The sequence below is a fragment of the Notolepis coatsorum genome (assembly GCF_963971535.1).
Source record: "Notolepis coatsorum genome assembly, chromosome: 12".
Taxonomy (NCBI): Eukaryota; Metazoa; Chordata; class Actinopteri; order Aulopiformes; family Paralepididae; genus Notolepis; species Notolepis coatsorum.
Window position 1 is genome coordinate 106,509,481 of NC_140176.1, and position 23,851 is coordinate 106,533,331.

Here is a 23,851-nt window from a genome sequence, read left to right on the forward strand (position 1 = left end):
GGCGCGTTCATTCGGTAACAAAATGCTGGTTTAGGAATTCCAGGCTATTGAGAGCTTGTGGGAAAAATACTGTATGAATTGCAAAGCGTTATTTCCGAGGCGAATGAGAACGCACGAACGTCGCTTGGAGCGATGACGTCACGCTATGCGCGCCGTGAAGTTATGATTTTATATGAAACTATCCATAGGCGAACGTAAAGTTTAATGTGCCCAAGGCCGAGGGTGCGTGAAATCCACGTGTAGTATATGTTTTATTTGTATATGTATATGCGCGCTGCTATTGGAAAATGTTGAGTTGCGGTGGCGAGATGCAGAAGAGTGTTTCCAGGGTTGCATTATCCCAGACCACCGGAGAAACGAACCGAACATTGCATTGACGACACGTAACGCGCTACAGCCTCAGGAACCACTATTCGATTAAAGATACACATGGGCACAAAAGGGGGTAAGTTAATAGGGTTATTCAATAACTGAACTGAACTGTGAGGATCCAACGTCAACACAACAGCTTTCCCCGGTGAGTATGAGAATCATAAATATAGATGCTTTGATTGATTGATTGAAAACTTTATTAACAGATTGCAGAATGGGTACAATACAGCACAGCTCAATACACACAATTGTTAAGGGGATGCAGACCAGAGAAAGACTTTCGTCTTGTTTACATCAGGGTCCCCCATTTTCAATTCATCAGGACATATATGACATACATGACATACAGATAGTCAGTACTGCTACATCTATACATTTATGACATACCAGATTTGCAAATTCAGTACTGTTTGTGATACAAAAGGAGTCAAGAAAAGGGAGTATATACATTTGACGTAGAAACTGTACATACACAACTATCATCTCAGTTACAGTAAAGTACAACTATCTCAGATCACTTGAGTGTTTATGTTGCTTTAATTTACACATTATAAGTCACATAAAGCTAATTACAATGTCTGTTTCAGAATTATAATACATCTGTGGGCATACCGGTCATACTGACCAATACGGGGAGCTAAACAAACACTTCCGGTTTCCAGTATATGGCAGTACAGGAATTGTAGTCCACATAAACAGCGTTAGATTAGACTTTATAAGCTTTTAATGTTGAAAACTTGGGCACAAACAACATAGATTATGTTTAAAAGTAAGATGTTTAGGTTAACAAATAAATTATATTCACTTGAGTTAATGTGTTTATCTAAAGAACCAATGAAAGATAACTAGCCCTTTCCATTGTAAGACATTTTTAAACATGATTCAAAATGTGTGGTTCCACATTCTTATGAGTGCTTGTGTACATATGCGATATGATTGATAAATGATAACACTATCATTACATCCTAGGATGGGATGGATGAGAACTAGCTGATGTTTTGTTAAGCTCACAGACAATCAACAAAGAACCCACTCAAATGATCTTAGGAGTGGAAAATTAACATGTGTTTTTAGTTTCAGTCAGGCTCTGAGGCGAGATGCAGAGACCCACACCCAAATTGTATCACAAAAGACTGAAACTCCAACAATTTGCATGTCAACCGAAGATGGTGTGGAGCTGAGAGACAATCGATTGACCATTTAAAACAAATCTGCATCCAAACACCCACATGTAAATTGTGTTTACAGGAAGCAAACAGACAATCAAGAGACAGAAAGGGACTGAGTTAATCTACATTAGAACACAAAGCAGTTTGGAGCTAAAGGGAAATCAATTGTGAGACGATAGCAGACACTATTCAGGATGGACACTTGAAACCCACAGGTGATGGAGAAGAGAGACAAAGCAATGCAAATGCCTGCATCTGACCACAGACTTGGTGGAGCAACAGAGAACCACTTAGTTAACATGAATCAGACACGGGTAAAGAATTTGCAGTCATGAAAGGCACCATATTTCCCATACTAACAAAATAACATAACTTGCATGCTATCCCCTCCTTCTATTCTCTGCTTATAACCAATAACATGCATGATTCTTTTAACAAACTAATACATTTCCATGACTGCAAAATATCAACCACCAAAATTGAAACACAATTATCTAAATGTACAAGGTATACACGTACATTGATCATTTAGCTGACACTTTTATCCAAAAGCGACTCACAGGTTCTGTATGACAGGACATCAAAAAAGGGCACAACTCTATCAGCTTAGTAACAATGTTCATCAAAGTGTTGAGTGCTACAGTGTAGGTTAGTTTATTAGGACAAATGCATGACAGTAAGGTTAGCTAGGGTTAGATTTATTTGTATCAGTTAAAAGCAGGATAATCATTTACACAATGATTATCAAAATGCACAAGGTGTATTAGAGGTAATTAAATTAATGCTATTTAAGAGTAAATGAGAAAACGAATGATTGTTTTTCATGCAAAATTAACTGGCTGCCTAGAATTTATGTTTTTTCCTCCATGCTAAATTATGATGAGCACACTAGAGGTGTGAGGAAAGCCAGAGAAGTCGTGACGAGGTAAGTATCCTGAGGCACACCCATCGCACAGGTAAGATCAACTTCAAATTTAACATCACAGACTATGAAGAAAAAGAGCTATTTTATCTGATTCAAGACTTTGGCCATTCATTTACAATTTTATTTAAAGCCTAATGCTGTAAGATCTAGTTAGATACAAGATCTGATAAGATTGTAGTGAATGTGACCTTCTTAACATAAGGAATCACTGCTAATGCAATTGGCTTGCATTTCCTATTTTCAATTAAGTGATTTTATTTACAATGAATTGAATTAATCCCAAAATGATTTTCTTCTTTAGCAGAAAGGCGTTGAATCATTTATGTGAGGAGGTTTTCTAAGGCCGTTTTTTATCATCCTCAGATCATAAATTGGTGAGAGGACAGGACGAGTGAGACGACGCGTGACCTGAACCACGAACGACGGCGCGACCAGGCAAGGAGGAACACAACCGACGACAGCAACCGTGGGAGAGCCGCCATCCAACCCAGCCCACAGACGTCCCCAAGAAAGTGGAGCAGGGGACCACGAAGGAGACTGACCAAGGAGACACTGACGAAGAGGAGATCAACCTTTGACGGCCTCCACCCCGGCACTGCAGACCACGGCAGCCCAAACCCATCACCTGCAGATGGGAACCAAAGCCCCGACCATCAAGATGGATTCCGATGATAAGCTTGTCATCCGTGTGAGAGAGAGCGTCCTACAGACAGGCCACTACACCAGCAAACCCTCGCCCCTCTGGTACCGCGATGACGGGGAGCGGGGGACCAACCACCACACAGCACGTTCAAGACCACCCTACCGCCATGTCTCAAGGCCTGATAAAGGTCAAGCGTGAGCACAGTGGCAGACATGTGATGGTGGTGGAGAACAACATAGGCTCCAGGAAAAGAGTCTGCAAGGCCACTATAGTTGACTGCTACCGGTGACCCTTGACAAGGTACACAGGGAGTGGACGGCGACCTCCTGTAAGCCCCCTCTGAATGATGGAGGAGTGAATGTTCCCGACTGCACCGTCAAGAAGAGAGACATCATCATCAGAGACCTGTGGACCAAGAGGCATCTGAACGCCACATTGTCCACATTATTATGTATTTATTTAAATTTTACTGTGTTACTGTATTACATCACATTTGAATTACTTAGGTTACAAAATTGTATTGTCAGACAAGAAAGAATCAGTTGGTTTATTCTCTCATAGAAGAGGACATGTAACGTTGTTGTTTTGCACCTGTATGGTGAACCATTGATAGTATATGCACTAGAATTACATACAGAAGCGATGCATAAGACGTTTTATCTCCTCATTTATAGAGAAGAAATGGAGAAAATTGCCTGATTCTAAGTAAAGACCAACTAAACTGAGGCAATCACAGATGAAAGTGACACTCAAACTCAGGTTAAATACAACTGGATCCTAAGTAATTTCATCAAGAATCATTATAAAATGTATATATATATATTTTTGAACAGTTTCCCATAATCAATCATGTTAGTTTTATTAACCACCAGGTTAACGGTTGTTAAAATGTTTTTGTACACATTAGCCTTATGTGTAAATCCTATTCCTAATAATTATGCACACAATTTTATTTTTTCACCCTGTGCACTCTGACCACACAGAGACAGTGCATGTATTTAATTGGTTTATTACGATGCCTGTATGTACAACCATCACATTAGCTCCCCTGAGTCACGACATGAACGACTGAAGGTATGCCAAGATATATGCCCAGCTATAGCTTCTAATGATTATGTTAATTGTTGTTTGATATCAGAGTTGAGGACCACTCATTGATATAGGTATTTTGAGCGATTAATAAAAGAAAAGGGTGATATCTATTCCCACATCTCTGATATCAAAATAACACAAGACCGCAGTCCAGTCGATCATGTCATGAATCATGTATATAAATAATACTATTTTAAACTGTTATGCCAACCAACACATTGGCCAACATTTTCATTATTTTAATTATTTTCTATTTTATTCATTATCTGATAACCGATGGATTACATCGGTCCCCACTTTTACCTGTTCCAAACAACCCTGGTATATTATACATTAATCTCACCCACATTATAACAGAGAAAAGTGAGTATTGTGGTATAATATAATGTCCTCATGTAAATATACTCCCCTCCCCTGTGTCCCCCTTACCTGTGCCCCCCCCCCTCTCTGTGGAATAAGACATTCCCCTCCCCTTTCTCCCCAAACCTGTACCCCCCCCCCATTTGACCTATCAAATGGGACCACACACCCCCCCTTGTTGAACTATAATAGGGCTCCTCCCGACCACAATCGAGGTCTTCTTACCTGGGTCATTTCAGCTGATCACCTGGGGGAAGCCCTCAGCCATTCTCTCTATGTAATCTATCTGTTTGGTTAATAAACCTTTGTTATTATCCAAACCTCGGTTGACTGAGAACAATATCCCACACATGTTACCGCTGGGTAATATCATCAGAGAACATAATGTAGATTTCCATAGCTATGCGGATGATACACAAATGTACATATCTGCTGAACCAAATGATACAGCGATTAGCTCCATTACAGACTGCTTACTGGCAATAAATAAATGGATGAGTAAGAACTTCCTGAAACTAAACGAGAACAAAACAGAAATTCTAATTATCGGCCCCAAAACTAAAAAAGAAACGTTAATAAAGAACCTGGGAGGACTAACCCCTTGGATCAAATCTGAGGTCACTAGTCTCGGGGTTATCATAGATTCAGAACTGAACTTCAATTCTCATATTCGCAAAGTAACGAAAACATCGTTCTTCCATCTCAGAAATATAGCAAAAGTACGACCATTTATTAATCAGAATGATGCTGATAAGCTAATTCAGGCATTCATATCTAGCCGGTTAGACTACTGTAATGCACTTTTTTCACAGGTATCCCTAAGAAAACCACAGAGAGGCTTCAGCTTATCCAAAACTCTGCAGCCCGACTGCTAACTAGAACCAAAAGGAGAGAGCACATTAGTCCAGTCTTAGCTACTTTACACTGGCTTCCTGTAACATTTAGAATTTACTTTAAGGTCCTTCTCCTTACATACAAAGCTCTAAATGGACAGGGACCTATAAATCACCAACACTCTAATAAATTACACACCAGCAAGAACACTGCGATCATCAGCTGCTGGAATACTAGAGGCTCCCAGAAACAGTCAAAAGAGGATCGGTAATGCAGCCTTTATCAACTATGCCCCAAAACTGTGGAACAAACTACCCCAAAACATCAGGGAAGCAAACTCGCTAGACATCTTCAAAAGACTATTTTTAAACTGAATCATTTTAAACTATTTTTATTATTTGTATTACTGAAAACTGTAAGCAGAGAGCCTATTGGGATGCTAGATCCTAATGTGAAACACTGTGATTTACCATACCTTGCTACCTGTCTATCTTTTTTATGCTCGCTTATGCCTGTATTTTTTACTGTTGTGAAGCACTTTGAACTGCAACCTCTGTATGAAAAGTGCTATACAAATAAAGTTATTATTATTATTATTATTATTATTATTATTATTATTATTATTATTATTATTATTATTATTATTATTATTATTATTATTATTATTATTATTATTATTATTATTATTATATGCACATCCTATGTACAAAAGAAATAAACAGTTAATCTCTAGTCTTTACAGTTTTCTTTGATTGCATAAACACTCAAATCAAAAGTATTACACAATTATCAAAACCTTACACTCAAGGAGCAAAACATAGGCCCAGATTTGCACCCCTATAAGCACAATGTCAGCCTCACACTTTTTGCAAAACAATACACACAGTGATTTGCAAAACACTAAACACACTTGCATTACATTAGACACAGAATGTCAAATTACCACACATATGAGCCAATTGGTTAAACACAGCCATCAGATGCACAAACACACCATTGCTTAATTGTAGATACACCAATGAGGTTTAAAAGCACTATAAAATGCAGCAGGTGAGTTCACCTGTCTTCAACCAAAATGGAAGGAGAGTGAAGTACTGTACACAGAGAATGTGAAAATATACAATACATTCACCAAACACTACACAAGACAACCAATGATGCAGACTGATGAAAATATACAATTTCTCTCCATATACCCAAATCAGTCAACATGTCAACATGGAGAATCACAACAAAAAATTATCTTGCCAGATCCAGCTATAGGCAAAGAGATACTGGGTCTCATTCCCGAAAACTTTTCAAAGATATATTCTGGAAGACTTATCTTGGAACCACTGAGACATAATCAATGACAAGTTCACTCTGAGTCCTGAACGTGCTGGTAATATGTCTTAAGTGGCTGAAAAGGTTGCACAAATTACATGATCTGATATCTGCTTGGAGAATGGCATTCTGTCTTAAACTCGAAAGTGCGTTTCCGTTCACTGCATTTGCATACAAAACAACGCCTCCAGAGCTCCTTATAAGGCAACTAGTGACGCAGCTGTGTGCAAATGGAATGGCGGAGGTGCTTTGCGAGTCTTGCGAGCCGCGTGATTACGAAACCTAGCGTCAGTCAGTGCCAATCAGAGAGCGTCTCCGAGAAATGCGGCTAGGTTTCGTAATCACGCTTGCGCGCCATCAAAACTAGATTCGATTAATGTATTGGCATCATATACAGCTCACGGTACACCTGCCGCAGCGCGCACACACACACGCGCACGCAGTACTGTATATGAATGAATAAATGAAATATAATATATATAGCCTACGGCGGGCGTAATGAATGAACGCAGTATGGCTTATTATTCCATAATTAAGCCTATAGGCTACTGTTCATTCGTAGGCGCACACAAGACTTGTTATGGAATATTAATGCAGTCTATTTCCACCGATTAGCTTTAGTTCTTATTTATTTATCCACTGTCATTTCAGTGTTGGTGTATAGGCTATATAGTGTATTTCAATATAAGTTTAATTGATTAATGATATATTCGAAGGAATGTAGGTTTATAGCTATATCAACCCCCTCCAATGTACAGTAAATGACCAAGTATGGTTTTGTCAATATTCCAATGTACAGTTTTGCTTGTACAGTGTAAGTCTATCCCCCACCCACCCCTCCTACCCAACCTCCTCCAACAGTTTCTACGTCAAATGTACTCTCTTTTCTGGACTCTTTTTGTATCACAAACAGTACTGTATTTGCAAATCTGGTATGTCATAAATTTATAGATGTAGCAGTACTGTCTATCTGTGTCATGTGTCATATATGTTATGATGAATTGAAAATGGGGGACCCTGATGTAAACAAGACGAAATTCTTTCTCTGGTCTGCATCCCCTTATATTGAGCTGTACTGTACTGTACCCATTCTGCAATCTGTTAATAAAGTTTTCAATCAATCAATCAATTTTTTTTTTTTTTTTTTTAGCCTTTAAACAAAGGTCTGTCCCATTGTATACCAATCAATGGGATACATTGCATGTTGACCTGCATTCTTTCAAATGTATATAATTAATCATTAAAACAGATGTGTAACAAATAAGAAATACAAATTCCACAGAAGGCATTAAATAATAATTATTTTCAATTATTTCACAATAATTGCATAATTGTGTTTGAATATCTGAGTAATTAAAGTAATTATACATTTGTCCAAAATAGCTGGTTCAGATATGGTTAAGCAGCTGCCCTGTGATCAGATGAATCCATATTATTTATTTTTCCGACATCAAATGCGTAATTTCTTATCGTACAAATATTGTCATATTTATTTTAATTATGATTAAGTAATTAATTACAAGGAGGCCTGTAGCGTTGACGTGAAGGAATCACTATGAGAACACAGTCTGTCAAGTTATAATGAAATTTTAAATTAGTCAATCAATCATGAGATTTGATCGTGGCTGAGAGCAGATTTAAGAGTGCTCCTCAGCACTCTTAAATCTGCTCTCAGCCACGATCAAATCTGATCTCAGGAAAATTTGGGGACTCCCACTCCCAGCCCTAATATGTCTTAAAGGGGAACTATCTTATAAATGGCCTTTTTGAGTGTTTAGCATTGTTTCCTAGCTATGTGAACTTATATTAATATGATCTATGTCTCAAAATTCTCATATTGGCGCATTCTTCCAATTCTCCTCTCACAATATTCACCCTCACTGAACTGAGTCATTTGAAAATGTGATGATTTGTGATGTCAGAAAGACACCGCTGCATGATAATGGAGAGGTGCAGGATGAGCTGCACACAGTGGTTGGAGCCCAGGCTCAAAACGGCTCGAGATCTTGAGGTAGAAAAATGCTGTTTTTGAGGACTTGATTAGAAATACAAAACAATGAATAAAAAAAATATATATATTACAGAGGTGTTCCATAGACTCACAGGAATTGTGTAAAAGTGCCCAAATAGTGAAAGAAATAGTAAAATAGTTCCCCTTTAAATGGGCCAAAATCTGGCTACGTTTTTTTTGTAACTTCATTCGGGAATGAGACCCACTGTCTAGTATTTTCTGTACTCTATTTAAATGTTTTCTATTTTTGTTTTTGTTTTACTGTAATTTTAACCTACACTGGATACAGTATTTTATGTTTGTCTGATATTTGCTGAGCTTACAGTGTTATGCACACTGTAGTAGCATGAAAACTGGGACATGTTTTGTTGTGATTCTTGTTACGACCCCTGTGAGTCTAAGGGTAAAGGGCTGTAACATAACAGTTGGTTGACAGAAAAGATGGACCAGGTTTGTAAACAACAATGATATTTATTGAATAGGGGCAAAGGAAGCACATGTAGCTCAGGGGTGAGCCCAGGCCAAAACAACAAACAAACACCACTATACTCCAAATAAACACAATCTAATCTATGGTAAAAGAGATTACATTACCTAAACTACTCTTACCTAACCAAAACAGGAGAAAACAATGTCCAAAGGAAATGGCAGCTCACCCCATCTGTGCTTCCTGAGAAAGAGAGAAAAACACATTAATTATACAGAAACAAAAGCAGAATATATACAAAAACAAACTATGGCTGACAATGCTCTCTCTGTGGCCATACACACACAAGGAAATTACTACTAAGCACCAAAGGCAATAAACGAAATGCAATACTGTCAAAGTTACAGGTTTACCAAAAACACACAACATGCCTAGCCTCATGCCAGAGAGAGAGAGAGACTGAAGTGAGAAGCCATGTTTTAACAGGTGTGGGGTGATCCATGATTGGGTGGTGTGGATTGAGTGTTGGAGTCTGAAGCCATCCACCAATCGGTGCTGTATTGCAATAATGGAAGAATTGACCAATGGTGAAGGGAACAATGGCTGGAGGGAGGAAACAAACAAAATGGAGAACACACACACATGGAGACACACACTGGGGAATATATACATTGGGATGTAACACCCCCATACATAAGACAAAAAACATGCCTACACAAACTACCAACCAAACATGTTTTTTTTTTTTTTCTTTAACAACGAGATAACATCCCCGAGATAACATGCACTCCAAAACAAAGAGCTATGAAAAAACTAGCAGCAACATAAAACGAGTCCACAGCAACATAGACCGAGTAGACAGCAAAAATAGATCAAGTCGACAGCAATATACAGTAGAACGAGTCGACAGCAAAATAGAACAAGTCGACAGCACGAGAGATTTAACTCCGAGATAGAGCATCCGCCAACACATTCTCAGACCCCTTCTTATGCTTTATGCTGAGGTTATAATTTTGCACTATGAGCGCCCAACGCATGAGGCGCTGATTGTGGTTGTACATCCGCGACAGAAAAACCAATGGGTTGTGGTCGGTGTATACTACCACTGGTAATACGCTCGAATCGACATACACCTCAAAATGTTGCAACGCATACAACATAGCCAAAGTCTCCTTTTCAATAGTGGAATAGTTTAGTTGATGTTTGTTAAATTTCCGGGAGAAATAACAAACCGGGTGACTGACACCATCATGATCTTCCTGTAATAACACCCCTCCAGCTCCCACCCCGCTGGCATCCACCTCCAGCTGGAACGGCAGGGAGAAATCTGGAGCAGAGAGAACAGGGGAACTGCATAAGAGAGCTTTAACACTATCAAATGCATTTTGACAATCAGCTGTCCAAATGAATGGTTTGGACGGGCTACACAGGCTAGTGAGAGAAGTGACGACAGAAGAAAAGTTTCGGCAAAAACCACGGTAATACCCAGCCATCCCAAGGAATCTACGCAATTCCCGCCTAGTAGTAGGCACTGGAAAAGTTGTGATTGCAGATATTTTTGCATCCACCGGACGCACTTGGCCTTGTCCTACCTGCTTACCAAGATAGGTAACCGTAGCCTTGCCGAACTCACACTTGGCAAGGTTAAGGGTCAGGGAGGCTCCAGCTAAGCGGTCAAAGACAGTTTGCAAGGTTGTCATGTGGTCACGCCAGTTGGTCGAATAGACAACCAGGTCATCGAGATAGGCATTACAATTTGGAACACCAGCCAGGACTAGGGTCACCAGTCGCTGGAAAGTGGCCGGGGCATTACGCATTCCAAAAGGCATTACAGTATATTGCAGAAAATTGTCAGGAGTAACAAACGCAGAGATTTCCGAGGCACGGGGGGTCAAAGGGACCTGCCAGTAACCCTTTAACAAATCTAGTTTGCTAACATAGGTGGCAGATCCAAGGTTGTCAATACAATCTTCCATGCGGGGCAGTGGGAAGGAATCAGGCACGGTGACAGCATTTACCTTTCGGAAATCAGTACAAAATCTAGGAGTTCCATCCGATTTGGGAGCTAACAAGCAAGGTGAACTCCAGGGACTGCAACTTGGCTTGGCTAAACCATGTTTTAACAAATAGTCAACCTCCTGTTGCATCATGGCCCTCTTGGTGATGTTAACACGGTATGCATGTTGCTTGATAGGCACAGCATTGTTAACTTTAATATCATGGGCCAATACAGAAGTACAGGAGGGAACATCACCAAACAGAGCCATGTAGGCCTGAATCAAATTTGTGATGTCCTCTCGCTGCTCCTCAGGTAAGTGTGCTAAGTGAGTGGGCAGGTTCAATAACATCTCAGTGTTGGACAATCTAGCACCCTGATGGGCTGCATTGCGCAACTCTAAGCCATCCACATCCTCACCACTAACGTCAGGAGAGTCCGGAACTATTGGAGTTGAGGCAACAGCAGAGACGGCCAGTCCGGCTGTCTGGTCTGAGGTCTTCACCTGCACACTATCTCTGGAAAAATATGGTTTAAGCATATTGATGTGGCAAACACGAGAGTGACGTTTACGATCAGGGGTGCGAACCACATAGTCTGTATCACTTATCTTCTTGTCTATTGCATACGGTCCGGAAAAACGAGCGGAAAGAGCAGAACCAAGGATAGGTAACAGGACTAGAACCTTATCACCTGGCTGGAAAGATCGAGAAACAGCTTTCTCGTCATAGCGCCGTTTCATAGTTCTCTGGGAAGAAGAGAGCGCTTCTTTTGCGAGAGAGCACGCCTGATGCAGTCGCTCTCGAAACTGGCTAACAAAATCTAGAACATTAGTGGGTGTGCTGGCACCCTTTGACATGAACCGTTCTTTAAGAACTTTCAGAGGCCCTCTAACAGTGTGCCCAAAAACGAGCTCAGCAGGACTGAAACCAAGAGACTCCTGTATGGTCTCTCGCGCAGCAAATAGAACAAGGGGGACACCCTCATCCCAATCTTTCTCTGTGTCTAAGCAATATTTACGCAGCATGGACTTTAAGGTCTGATGCCAACGTTCTAGAGCCCCCTGAGTTTCAGGGTGGTAGGCACTGGACACTATATGTCGGATACCCAGGGACTGTAACACTTGCTCAAATAACCTAGACAGGAAGTTGGTGCCTTGGTCCGTTTGTACTACCTTAGGCAGTCCAAACGTGGAGAAGAACTTCATCAAAGCCTTAATTATTACAGGCGCTGTAATTCTGCGAAGAGGGATAGCCTCAGGGAAACGGGTGGCGGTACACATTATTGTCAACAAAAACTGATTGCCGGCTTTGGTCCTTGGCAACGGACCAACACAGTCAACTATGACATGTTCAAATGGTTCACCGACCGCTGGTATAGGACAGAGGGGAGCAGGTGGAATTACCTGGTTTGGCTTTCCGGTGATCTGACAAGTACTACAGGTACGACAGTACTGTGCTACATCGGACTTCAAACCGGGCCAAAAGAAATGTTGAAGTATTCTGTTGTATGTTTTAGTGACTCCCAAGTGTCCAGACCAAGGGTGGTCATGGGCCAAGAACAGTACATGCTGACGATAAACTGCAGGGACAACAATCTGATAAACAGTGCTCCAGTCTGGTACCTGATCTGGTAGCCCTATCTCCGATTGTGCATGCTCTGCCAGTCTAGTACCATGGGACCTCCATGTACGCATCAAAACTCCTTCATCCACAAAATAAGAATGCAACTCTCTCCTCTGTTCTATTTCAAGAGAAGAGAAACATTTTGCAAGAGAAGGGTCAGCCTTCTGGGCAGTAATAGCATTTCACGAGTAACGGGTAACTTCAAAGCGTCGGAACTAGTTACAGTTGTCTGTGGGGGTACCTTACTATGAGTCGGTGGTTTGTCAGCGGTATCAGAAGTTGGAGCCAGCAACTCCTCCCTGACAAAGGCTGAAGCAAAAACAGAGTCAGACAAATTAATTTCATCACCTCTCTTTTTCAATTGAGCACGAGTGACAACACTTGTCACAAGTTCTGTGACAAGTCATCAGGCAGAGAATCTGTGTCTGGGTGATCCAACACTTCCAGCACAGCGTTCACCTGTCCTCCAGCTAAATCATTTCCCATGATAAAGGAAATGCCTTTAACTGGCAAGGAAGGTCTCACCCCTATTTTAAAGAAACCAGTGACCAAATCAGATTGTACATGAATACAGTGTAACGGGGCTGGCACGAAACCCATCTCAATACCTTGAACTAGGACACTAGAACCACAGGAAGATTTCTCAGACAGAGGTAGTACATCAGAGAGGATAAAGGATTGTGAGGCTCCAGTATCTCGTAAGATCTGAACGGATCCCCTGTCAAGGAAACTAAACCCTTGGAAGTAAATGGCCTGAAACAAGGATCGAGAACATCCTGATCATTGTGCATCTGTTGATCGGAATCAGGTGCCATTTTAATCAGACCAACCCCTTTGGGTTGTCTAAAGTTCTGAGAGGACGGTTGCTGCTTACGTTTCAATGTTAAACAGTCAGAAATAACATGACCAGATTTATGACAGTAGTAACATGTCCGCTCATCTTTTGAGCGTGGAGGTGACATTTTTGGTCGGGGGTGTGTGAATTCTGAATGGTTGGGGACAGAAGGTCTCTGAGAGAAATCATGGGGGGGAAACGAGTCACGCCTATCTACAAACACAGTTTTATGGGTTAGCGCAAACTCATCAGCTAATACAGCAGCTTGCTGCAGAGTGGACACTTTCTGCTCACTCAGGTAAATTACAATACGCTCTGGCAAACTATTCTTAAACTCTTCTAATAGAATGAGTTCTCTGAGAGAGTTAAGATCTGAGGCCTTGCTTGCTGCACACCATTTATCAAAGAGAGTTCCCTTCTCTCTAGCAAACTCTACAAAGGTCTGGTTGACAGCTCTCTTGTGACTGCGAAACCTCTGCCTATAAGCTTCGGGCACAAGCTCATATGCACGAAGGATGGCAGCCTTCACAGTATCATACAAGACTATCTTCTAGGGAAAGTGTTGAACAAACCTCTTGGGCTTTACCAGTCAATTTGCATTGAAGCAACAAAGGCCAGACCTCTCTTGGCCAGCGCAATGAAGCAGCAATACGCTCAAACACATTAAAATAAGTATCAACTTCGGTCTCTCGGAACGGAGGCACCAAAGCAATGTGTTTACTTATATCAAAAGTGTGTGATGAATAAGCTGTGGAGGAGGACATACCCGGGCCTTGTGGAGGAGTCGGTGTAGCAGAGTTGGATCCACTCCTTTGGTCTCCCAGCTCCAACTCCCGCAGTCTGAGCTCTTTTTCCACCTCAAGCTCCAACCTACGGATGTTAATAGCCCTTTCATTTTCCGCCTCAAGCTCCATTTTACGAAGCCGATACTCCGCCTCACGTGCTTGTGCCTTCTCCTGAGCCTCCATCTGGAGACGGGCTATTCTAACCTTCACCTGGGCCCCTTCTCGAGACCCAGTTGACACAGGAGAGGTCAAGTGAAAATGTGGCAATGTGACGTTCACACCTGCCTTTTCAGCACCATGGGCTTGCTCCTCAGAAGGCGGTGCTTCTGTAAGTTCACCAGGAGGACTTGCATGTTCATCAGAGACCGCAGGTAAAACAAGCGTCCCCTGCTCCAACAGCTTATCTACCACAAGACACCTGATATCCTGCTTAAGATGCTTTTGTTGAACCGAGAGTTGAAAATGTGTGGCAATCTCCACTAAGTCTGCCTTGCGGCAGCTATCTAGCGCTTCCCAAGTAGGATTGCTCAAGAATTTCCCCAGATCAAAAGTACTAACTGCCATTATTTTTTCTTACACAAATGCCATTTTTACACAAATTAATTAATAACTATACAAGTGTAAACAAACACAGTTCACCAAATCCATCAACCAACAATTGAACACGGGTTACAAGATCCCGGACGAGCCCCCATTTATGTTACGACCCCTGTGAGTCTAAGGGTAAAGGGCTGTAACATAACAGTTGGTTGACAGAAAAGATGGACCAGGTTTGTAAACAACAATGATATTTATTGAATAGGGGCAAAGGAAGCACATGTAGCTCAGGGGTGAGCCCAGGCCAAAACAACAAACAAACACCACTATACTCCAAATAAACACAATCTAATCTATGGTAAAAGAGATTACATTACCTAAACTACTCTTACCTAACCAAAACAGGAGAAAACAATGTCCAAAGGAAATGGCAGCTCACCCCATCTGTGCTAGCTGAGAAAGAGAGAAAAACACATTAATTATACAGAAACAAAAGCAGAATATATACAAAAACAAACTATGGCTGACAATGCTCTCTCTGTGGCCATACACACACAAGGAAATTACTACTAAGCACCAAAGGCAATAAACGAAATGCAATACTGTCAAAGTTACAGGTTTACCAAAAACACACAACATGCCTAGCCTCATGCCAGAGAGAGAGAGAGACTGAAGTGAGAAGCCATGTTTTAACAGGTGTGGGGTGATCCATGATTGGGTGGTGTGGATTGAGTGTTGGAGTCTGAAGCCATCCACCAATCGGTGCTGTATTGCAATAATGGAAGAATTGACCAATGGTGAAGGGAACAATGGCTGGAGGGAGGAAACAAACAAAATGGAGAACACACACACATGGAGACACACACTGGGGAATATATACATTGGGATGTAACAATTCTCCATGTTGAAATGTTGACTGATTTGGTTATATGGAGAGAAGATTTATATTTTCATCAGTCTGCATCATTGATTTGGGTATATGGAGATAAATAAATTATATTTTCATCAGTCTACAGCATTGGTCTTGTGTAGTGTTTGGTGAATTTATTGTATATTTGCACATTCTCTGTGTACTTCACTTACAGTACTCTAATCACTGAGAAGTAGAATAGCTAAATGTGTTTTAGGTTACGCACAGCAGTGTGTAACTGGTTCAAACAGAATTAAGTCATATGAAACATGTGTTTCATATGGTAACAAAATGTAGTTTTTATAAATTAGTGTATTGTTTTGACAAGAGTGTTTAATTTAGCAAAGGATCTGAGGTGTTCTGATAATTGTGTGGTTGTGCTAATTGTGTGTAGTGTTTTGAAACACCGGGCCCTGTTTTCAAAATCGTGGCAATCGGAAAAAAAACTGTATTGTGTGTTTCATTATATACATATGTCTCAGTCTTCTCATAAAAAACATATTAGATTTTTTGGTATTTTCCTGCCTTTGGTCCGCTTTGCATTCACATCTCAAATGAACCGCAGCAGGGTTCACTTGCAAGAGTGAATGAGCTTTCACACCACCCCAAACCAACCGGACTATCCGAGGAAATGAACCAGGGTTCGATAAAGCTTATTATAGTTTATCACAGTATCATGAGCATGACTTTGTCAGTGGACACTGGACATGGGTATGGATGGCTCCAGGTGCTGCTACGTTAAAGTGCACATCTTCAATACCTATCTGTACTATTTAAAAGCACAGTGCAGGACACACTCAAAGGTTATCGCACCTCAGAGAAGGCAGTGGACATGTATGACAGGACAAAGGCCATATGTAATGGCCTTGGGATTGAGGAACATACTACCAGCCAAAGGAGGAAGCAGAAAAGGATGGACGAGTCGAGTATAGTTGAGTCATCTTGTGGCACAAGCTCAGACCTCAGCTCAGGAGATCAGCTGAGACAGAGACTGTTCTATCCAGTCCTCGACAGAATGCTGCAAGAGCTTGAGAGCAGGTTCTCATGAGTTGGAGAACAACGTATGAGAGGCATACAGGCATGTTATCCAGCCTCAGACCAGTTTCTCTCAGTGGAATTGCTGCAACCCCTCGCCACACATTACAATATCCAACTACTGCCAGAGGAGATCACAGTTGCAAAGCGTTTTCTGGCCAGGACAGGCAGAGATGCAGTCCCTACTATCCAAAGTGTCTTTTCCCGCCTGGGTGATAATAATCGGAAGCCCAGGGCTAACAACGCCACTGGTGTGTGTGTGTGTGTATGTGTGTGTGTGTGTGTGTGTGTGTGTGTGTGTGTGTGTGTGTGTGTGTGTGTGTAGGCTTCAGTTCAGCTATAGATGGCAGCAGTGCAACAAGACGCTACTGTTGATTTTCTGCTTGTGCCTCAAATAGCCTGCTGTTTGATATCTTTGCTACAGTATCTGTCAAGAATAAGTAAGGGATCATGTATACCTACGAGGTCATTGTCGCTAAATAATTGACCGACACGGAATACCGAGGCGCCTCCTAAACTAACTTTAGGTTAGTTGTAACGTTAGTTTAGGTCAGTTTAGGTTAGTTTAGGTTTGTGTTAACGTTAGATAATGTACAAAATAAAAGTTTTCCGCTGCTATAAACGTTGCACTTTTATTTTGAAAACCTCCAGAAAGGAAGTCATTATATTTGCTTTAGCGACCGTCCGGTTCTGTGTTAGCTCCGGTTAGCTACGTGCAGTAGTTAGTATTATATTATCAATACCAGCCATTGGATTACTGTTTTCTAAATTGGGTAGGCTTTTAATCGTCAAGGTAAGAGGATTTTAAGTCATGGTATCCATAAACTTCAATCGGTTCGGATCCTTTGAATTAATGAGAATGTCCACAAACACGGCTTCACGTAGAAATCACTGACTGCGCGCAGAGACGAGTGCTTAGGCAAAAAATAGTTCAGAGTATATTTGCTTAGAAAACGTAATTGTCGAATTCAATTATTTTTTATTTCTCCACGTGGTAAATACACAGGTCACAACATGTTTACATGAACGTTTTGGAGTTGTATTTGGAGTGTATTTGGTGACTGTAGGACACTGTAAGGGAACGTCAGGCTATTGCACCCCCCCACTTCCAGTGATGAAGCTAAGCTACGCTAACGGAGCGACTGTTTCCAAAGCTAAATGGACGCACAGAGACAAAAAAGGTATGTATCTTATTTTTTTTATTTTTTTTTGGTCTTTTTCCCCCTCCATTTTCCGCCGATTTTCTCCCATCCCAATGTTAGTCGTATGCCAATTCCCAGTCCCTTCCTGGTCGCTGCGCACCTACCCCCCACAGTCAGATCATCTGGGAGAGTGGAGGCTACCACGTGCTTCCTCCGACACACGTCCAGCCAATCACCGCTTCTTTTCACCTGGCAGCGCGGATTCTCATTGAGAGGGCGTAGCGTGTGGGAGGACCACACTATCCCCCTCACGTCCAATCCGCGCTTAGCAGGCGCCCCGACCGAACTGTAGGAGTCGCTGTTTACAACGACCCGGACCCACCCCGCCAGCTTCTCCCACCCTCTGATACAGCCAATCGTATCAGTGCAGACGGCCAGCCAAGCTGGTGACAACCCCGGAGCTGTGAGCTGGATTCGAACAGGCAAATCCAACTCAGCTCCGGGGCTGGTGACGAACGCAATCTCCGCTCGACCACCTAACCGCCCTGGTATGTATCTTCTTGTCTAACTCCAGGGAAGATGTTAAATAAGCTAATTTCCCAAAATGTTGGAGTTTTCCTTTAAGTTATAAAAACGACGTGGTGGTCAACAAAAAACGAATTGCAGTATGCAAAACGTGCGGGTCGAAAATCACAGACGGAGACATCAGACAACTTCCAACTTCGTTCGACATTTGAAGCTGCACAACGAACGGTAAGTAACTTGGCTTGCTAGCTACAGTAGTTAAATCAATGAGCATCGACACAGTCTGAAGAAGTGTTATCGAGACAATGAAGACACTTAGTTGTAGACTGGACTTGAGTCCAGTCTACAACTAAGTGTCTTCATTGTCTCATCTGGGAAAGTATATATAGTTGGGGGCCTTAGGGCTATATGAGGCTAAATTTGTGCAAAAGCACCAAATTTGGCCCAGATGTAGCTCAGACTATGTTCTAATGATTCAGCCAGGGCGCCCGAGCCAGCGACCACCGGGGTCGCCCTGGTGGCCAAATCAATATGGCCGCCCTCCGAAAAAGGTTTCGGCTAAAACCTTTTAACCAAATGAGCTTCAAATAAAAACTTGGTGTCTATATTATGTTTCTTGGCCATTAGAAACACATTTGAATGGTTATATTTATTATTGGGTGTGTCTGGACCCCTAATTTGCATATTTCCAAGATGGCGGTTCCCCGAAAATGAGTTTTACCTTAACTTTTTAGTTTCCGTTTCAATATTGACCCATTTCGCATTTGTGTCTTGATTATGAACTCCACACAACAAGATTCAAGCAACAGCTCCTCAAATATCTGCCTGCATGGAGTGAACACCAGAAAGGGAGGGACACATACATCACAAACAAGGAACAAGTTGCTAAGAGAGTAGCTAGAGGTCATGATTCCAACCAGATTGATCAGGATGAGGCGATTATGTTGATGAGGGCCGCCTTGGTTTTACACAAGTATTGCTTACAACCAGGCCACACATTTGTGGCCTATTTGTGGCCACATTTGTGGCCTACCTGACGTGTGCCCTACCATCGTGGGAATAATTAATTCCTCCCTGGAATCGGGCAGGGTACCCTCTAGCTTCAAGACAGCATCAGTCACGCCCATCCTGAAGAAGCCTGGTCTGGACCCAGATGACCTTGGGAATTACCGACCGATCTCCAACCTTCCTTTCCTTAGGAAGATCCTGGAAAGAGCAGTGGCTTCCCAACTGCACCAACATCTGTCCAACCATGAGCTCTATGAACCCTTTCAATCTGGCTTCAGGAAACACCACAGCACCGAGACTGCCCTCACCAAGGCCACCAATGACCTTCTCATTGCCACAGATTCCGGTCACATCAGCCTCCTCATCCTCCTGGATCTATCTGCGGCCTTTGACATGGTATCCCATTCCATTCTCCTTAACCACCTCTCTGACCACCTGGGTGTTACTGGGACTGCTCTCACCTGGTTAGAGTCCTACCTCACTGACCGAAAACAGTCCATCTCCATCTGCAACTCCACCTCCACCCCTGCCCCAGTCAACCAAGGTGTGCCACAGGGCTCCGTTCTTGGTCCACTCCTCTTCACAATCGACATGCTCCCCCTTGGTCACATCATCCGGAAACATGGTCTCAATTTCCACTCCTACGCTGATGACACTCACCCTCCACTCCTCTACCCCACAGCACCTCGTCAACTGCCTCCTTGACACCAAGGCCTGGATGTCATCCAATTTCCTGAAGCTAAATAGCAAGAAGACTGAGCTCATGGTTGTGGCCAAGCAGTCACTGCTCCGGAAGGTTGGAGATCTCCTCCTTGAAGTGCATGGCTGCCTAATCCACCCTTCCCCAAAAGTTCGCAACCTGGGCGTCATACTGGACTCCAACCTCTTCTTTCATGCCCACATAAAAACAATAACTAAATCAGCTTTTTTTCATCTCAGGAACATTTCCAGACTCCGGCCATCTCTCCCTGACTCTGTAGCAGAGACTCTCATTCACGCTTTCGTCACCTCCCGTCTTGACTATGCAAACTCGGTCCTAATAGGGCTACCCAGCAATGCCCTGAACAGGTTACAATATGTGCACAATTCTGCTGCCAGGGTTCTCACCCGCACCAAGTCCTGGCACCACATCACCCCCACTGGCTTCCAGTCAAGTCCTGCATCAATTTCAAGATCCTCCTCATCACCTACAAAGCCCTTCACTCCCTTGCCCCCCGGTACCTAGCTGACCTCCTCCATCCCTACATCCCGCCCCGGAGGCTGCGGTCCTCTGACTCCGGTCTCCTCTCCATCCCCACCACCAACATGCGGACTGTTGGTCCCAGAGCCTTCTCTGTGGCCGCACCCACCCTCTGGAACTCACTCCCTCCAAACATCTGTAATGCTACATCCCTGCACTCCTTCAAACCCCAACTCAAAACCGACCTTCACCAAATTTGTAAATTTGTGAATTTTTTCATTTTCTTTCTTTCTTTCCTTTTTATAATTATTTTGTTGTTACGTTGTTTCCTGTTCCCTCCCTTAGCTGCCCCCTCCTGTTAAGCGCCTTGGGTCTCCTGAAAGGCGCTATATAAATGTAAGATATTATTATTATTATTATTAACTGTCTCACAACATCTGTTGCCGAACCCTTACGAGTGTTCAATGATATCGTCCTCCAGGGTCCAGCACTCCTCAAACCCTGTGCAGCTAATACAGAAGATGCCAACCTGAAACCGAGAATGAAAATAGCAAGTCTCATCACCCAATGTCAGAAGTACAAAGCATTGTTCTTCCTACTAATCTTCGTCAGGATGTCTTCACCTATGATGTTGACAATCTAGATGGGTACAGCAAAGGGAACTACTCACAGAACGAGTTCCATGGAACTGCACTGAGTGCTACAAATAATCTCTCATGACCATCTAGGACTTGAGCGTCCTCCTATAAAAGTTGACACTGAAGATTCATCCACACCCAAACTTCCAGACTCATATACAATTGTTAAGCCAGCGGAACTGAATGAATATATATAATATAATATAGATATATTGGCACCCAGAAGTGGCACTGATCCTGTGCAACCATTGCATGATCTTGTGTGTGAAGCCAAAGTGAAAGATGAGAGTTGGTTGATGCATGGGAAAAGAGTTCTCGATCAGGAGACACTAGGTGAAGATGATGTTATTACATGGTCAGGTTATAACTCGCAGCTTATGAATGATGACACAGTGAAACCTCATGCAGAGATAGGAGTGTACCCCTTATTCCCAGATAAAGCAGCATCTGCATCCATGATGAAGCATGCAATGGAGCTAGCACAATCCTGAATCCTGGCCAGATTGCTGTCCTTGGTGCTGATCAACCATTGTATGCTATAGCTAAGCAGCTCCAATGGCAATATCCTGCGACACTTGGTGAAGATAAGTTGGTTGTAATGATGGGAGCATTGCATATCGAAGACAAAGCTCACCTTATGGCGGGCAAGCTGCTCCGCAATTCAGGTTGGACCACCGTCCTTACCCAGGCACAGGTCTTGACTACAGGATTAGCTCAGTCTGCCCTCAATGAGCACCATATTAAACACACACGTTATGTCCATCAAGTCACTCTCATGTCCCTTCATATTCTCAAGCAGAAGGCATACTCTGCTTATTGTGTGGATGTTCTGGGCCCATCTGAAACATTCAAAAGGTGGGACAAACCATCTCAAGTGGAGTCTCCACAGTTCAAGTACTGGTCTACCATCATGGAGCTAGAGTTACTGTTCTGTCGATTTGTTCGGTCACTCCGAGAAGGACACTTCAAGCTGTACATTCAAGTGTGTGATGAGCTCTGTGCTTGGTTTCACATGATGGATCACACAAACTACGCTCGCTGGTTACCCGTCAATGTTTGAGACATGTTTGAGCTGCCTGAAAAAAAATCCTGCCATTTATGAAGAGTTCATGAAGGGGAAATTCGTAGTGCAGTGGTCAGAACGTAAGTTCAGCTTGATCAATCCCAGGAGCAATCAAACAAAATCCTGCAGTCCTGTGGTGGAGCAGCTAGACTCTATGAAAGCCCTGAAGCCCTCACACTCTTCATGCTTGCAGGGCCTGACTGCACCAGGTTGGTGCGGTGCAAGAGTTTGAAGCTGTGTATAACAGCAGCACATCATCGTCAACATCTCGTCACAAAGAGGCAAATAGCTTGCAGGTCATGTTCAGGAAAGATGTCAAATCCTTCAGAGGTTATGGAGCCCCACATAAATCCATTTCTACCAAATAATGACCTTGTAGCACTCGACACACAAGACATTATGGAAACAGCAGTGGCTGAATCACTTGCAAGGGTTCACGAAGTTGGCATAGCCCTTTTACTGGAACCAGGCGACCTCTGTCCAGCAAAATATCCCAGAGTTCAGTACATGGTGGTACAGAGCTGGTACTGGGACTCCACGACCAAGACTTGGGAACCTTACTGGACTCATCTTGCAGATGCCAGTAAAGCCTGCACCATTCTCCTCCACTGCGGCTGCAAAAAGTAATGTAGAGGGCGCTGCAAAGCTGGAGTCCCTTGCACCTCAATATGTGGCTGTGAGGGTGCCTGTACCAACACTGAGGGTCGAGACTACAGTGAGACGACAATAAGTAATCTGGTTGTGTGATTATGATATAAAAATAGTCACCTACAGCTTCTATCCACAATCACTCACCCTGGTAAATAAAAAGGACTGAGCACATCCATCCCCATAAACTTATATCTGAGCACCTTGATGTGGTAATGGTATGTGGATTGTCATTTTGGGCTAATGTAGGGTATGATTCTGTATTGTTTGTGTATTGTGCAGTATTTATTGTTGTTCTGTCATGTTTTCGCCTTTGTTGTTGTTGTTACGCCTGACAACCAATTGTTGTTTAGGTTTATTTGACATTATAAATATTGCCTGGCAATCAACGTGTCTGATTTGGATTCTGACATAATTATATGTTATATAGAATTTCACTTTTATAGACAGATGTCAAGTTAGACCGCGCTCTCAAGATACGACACTGGGTGCTGAAATCCCATTAAGTATTATATAAAAGAAGCAGTGAAGCCAGACCAGCACTCTCAGGTTCAAAATTTAATGGCAGCCTGAAACAAACATGTTTCGGAAATATGTATTCCTTCTTCAGTGTTATAGCTTGCCTTTTATAGACAGAAAAAACAAAAGTTCTGGTAAAACTCACTTTCGGGTAGTCGCCATCTTGGAAATATGCAAATTAGGGGTCCAGACACACCCAATTGTAAAGATAAGCATTCCAATGTGTTTCTAATAGTCAAAAGACATAAA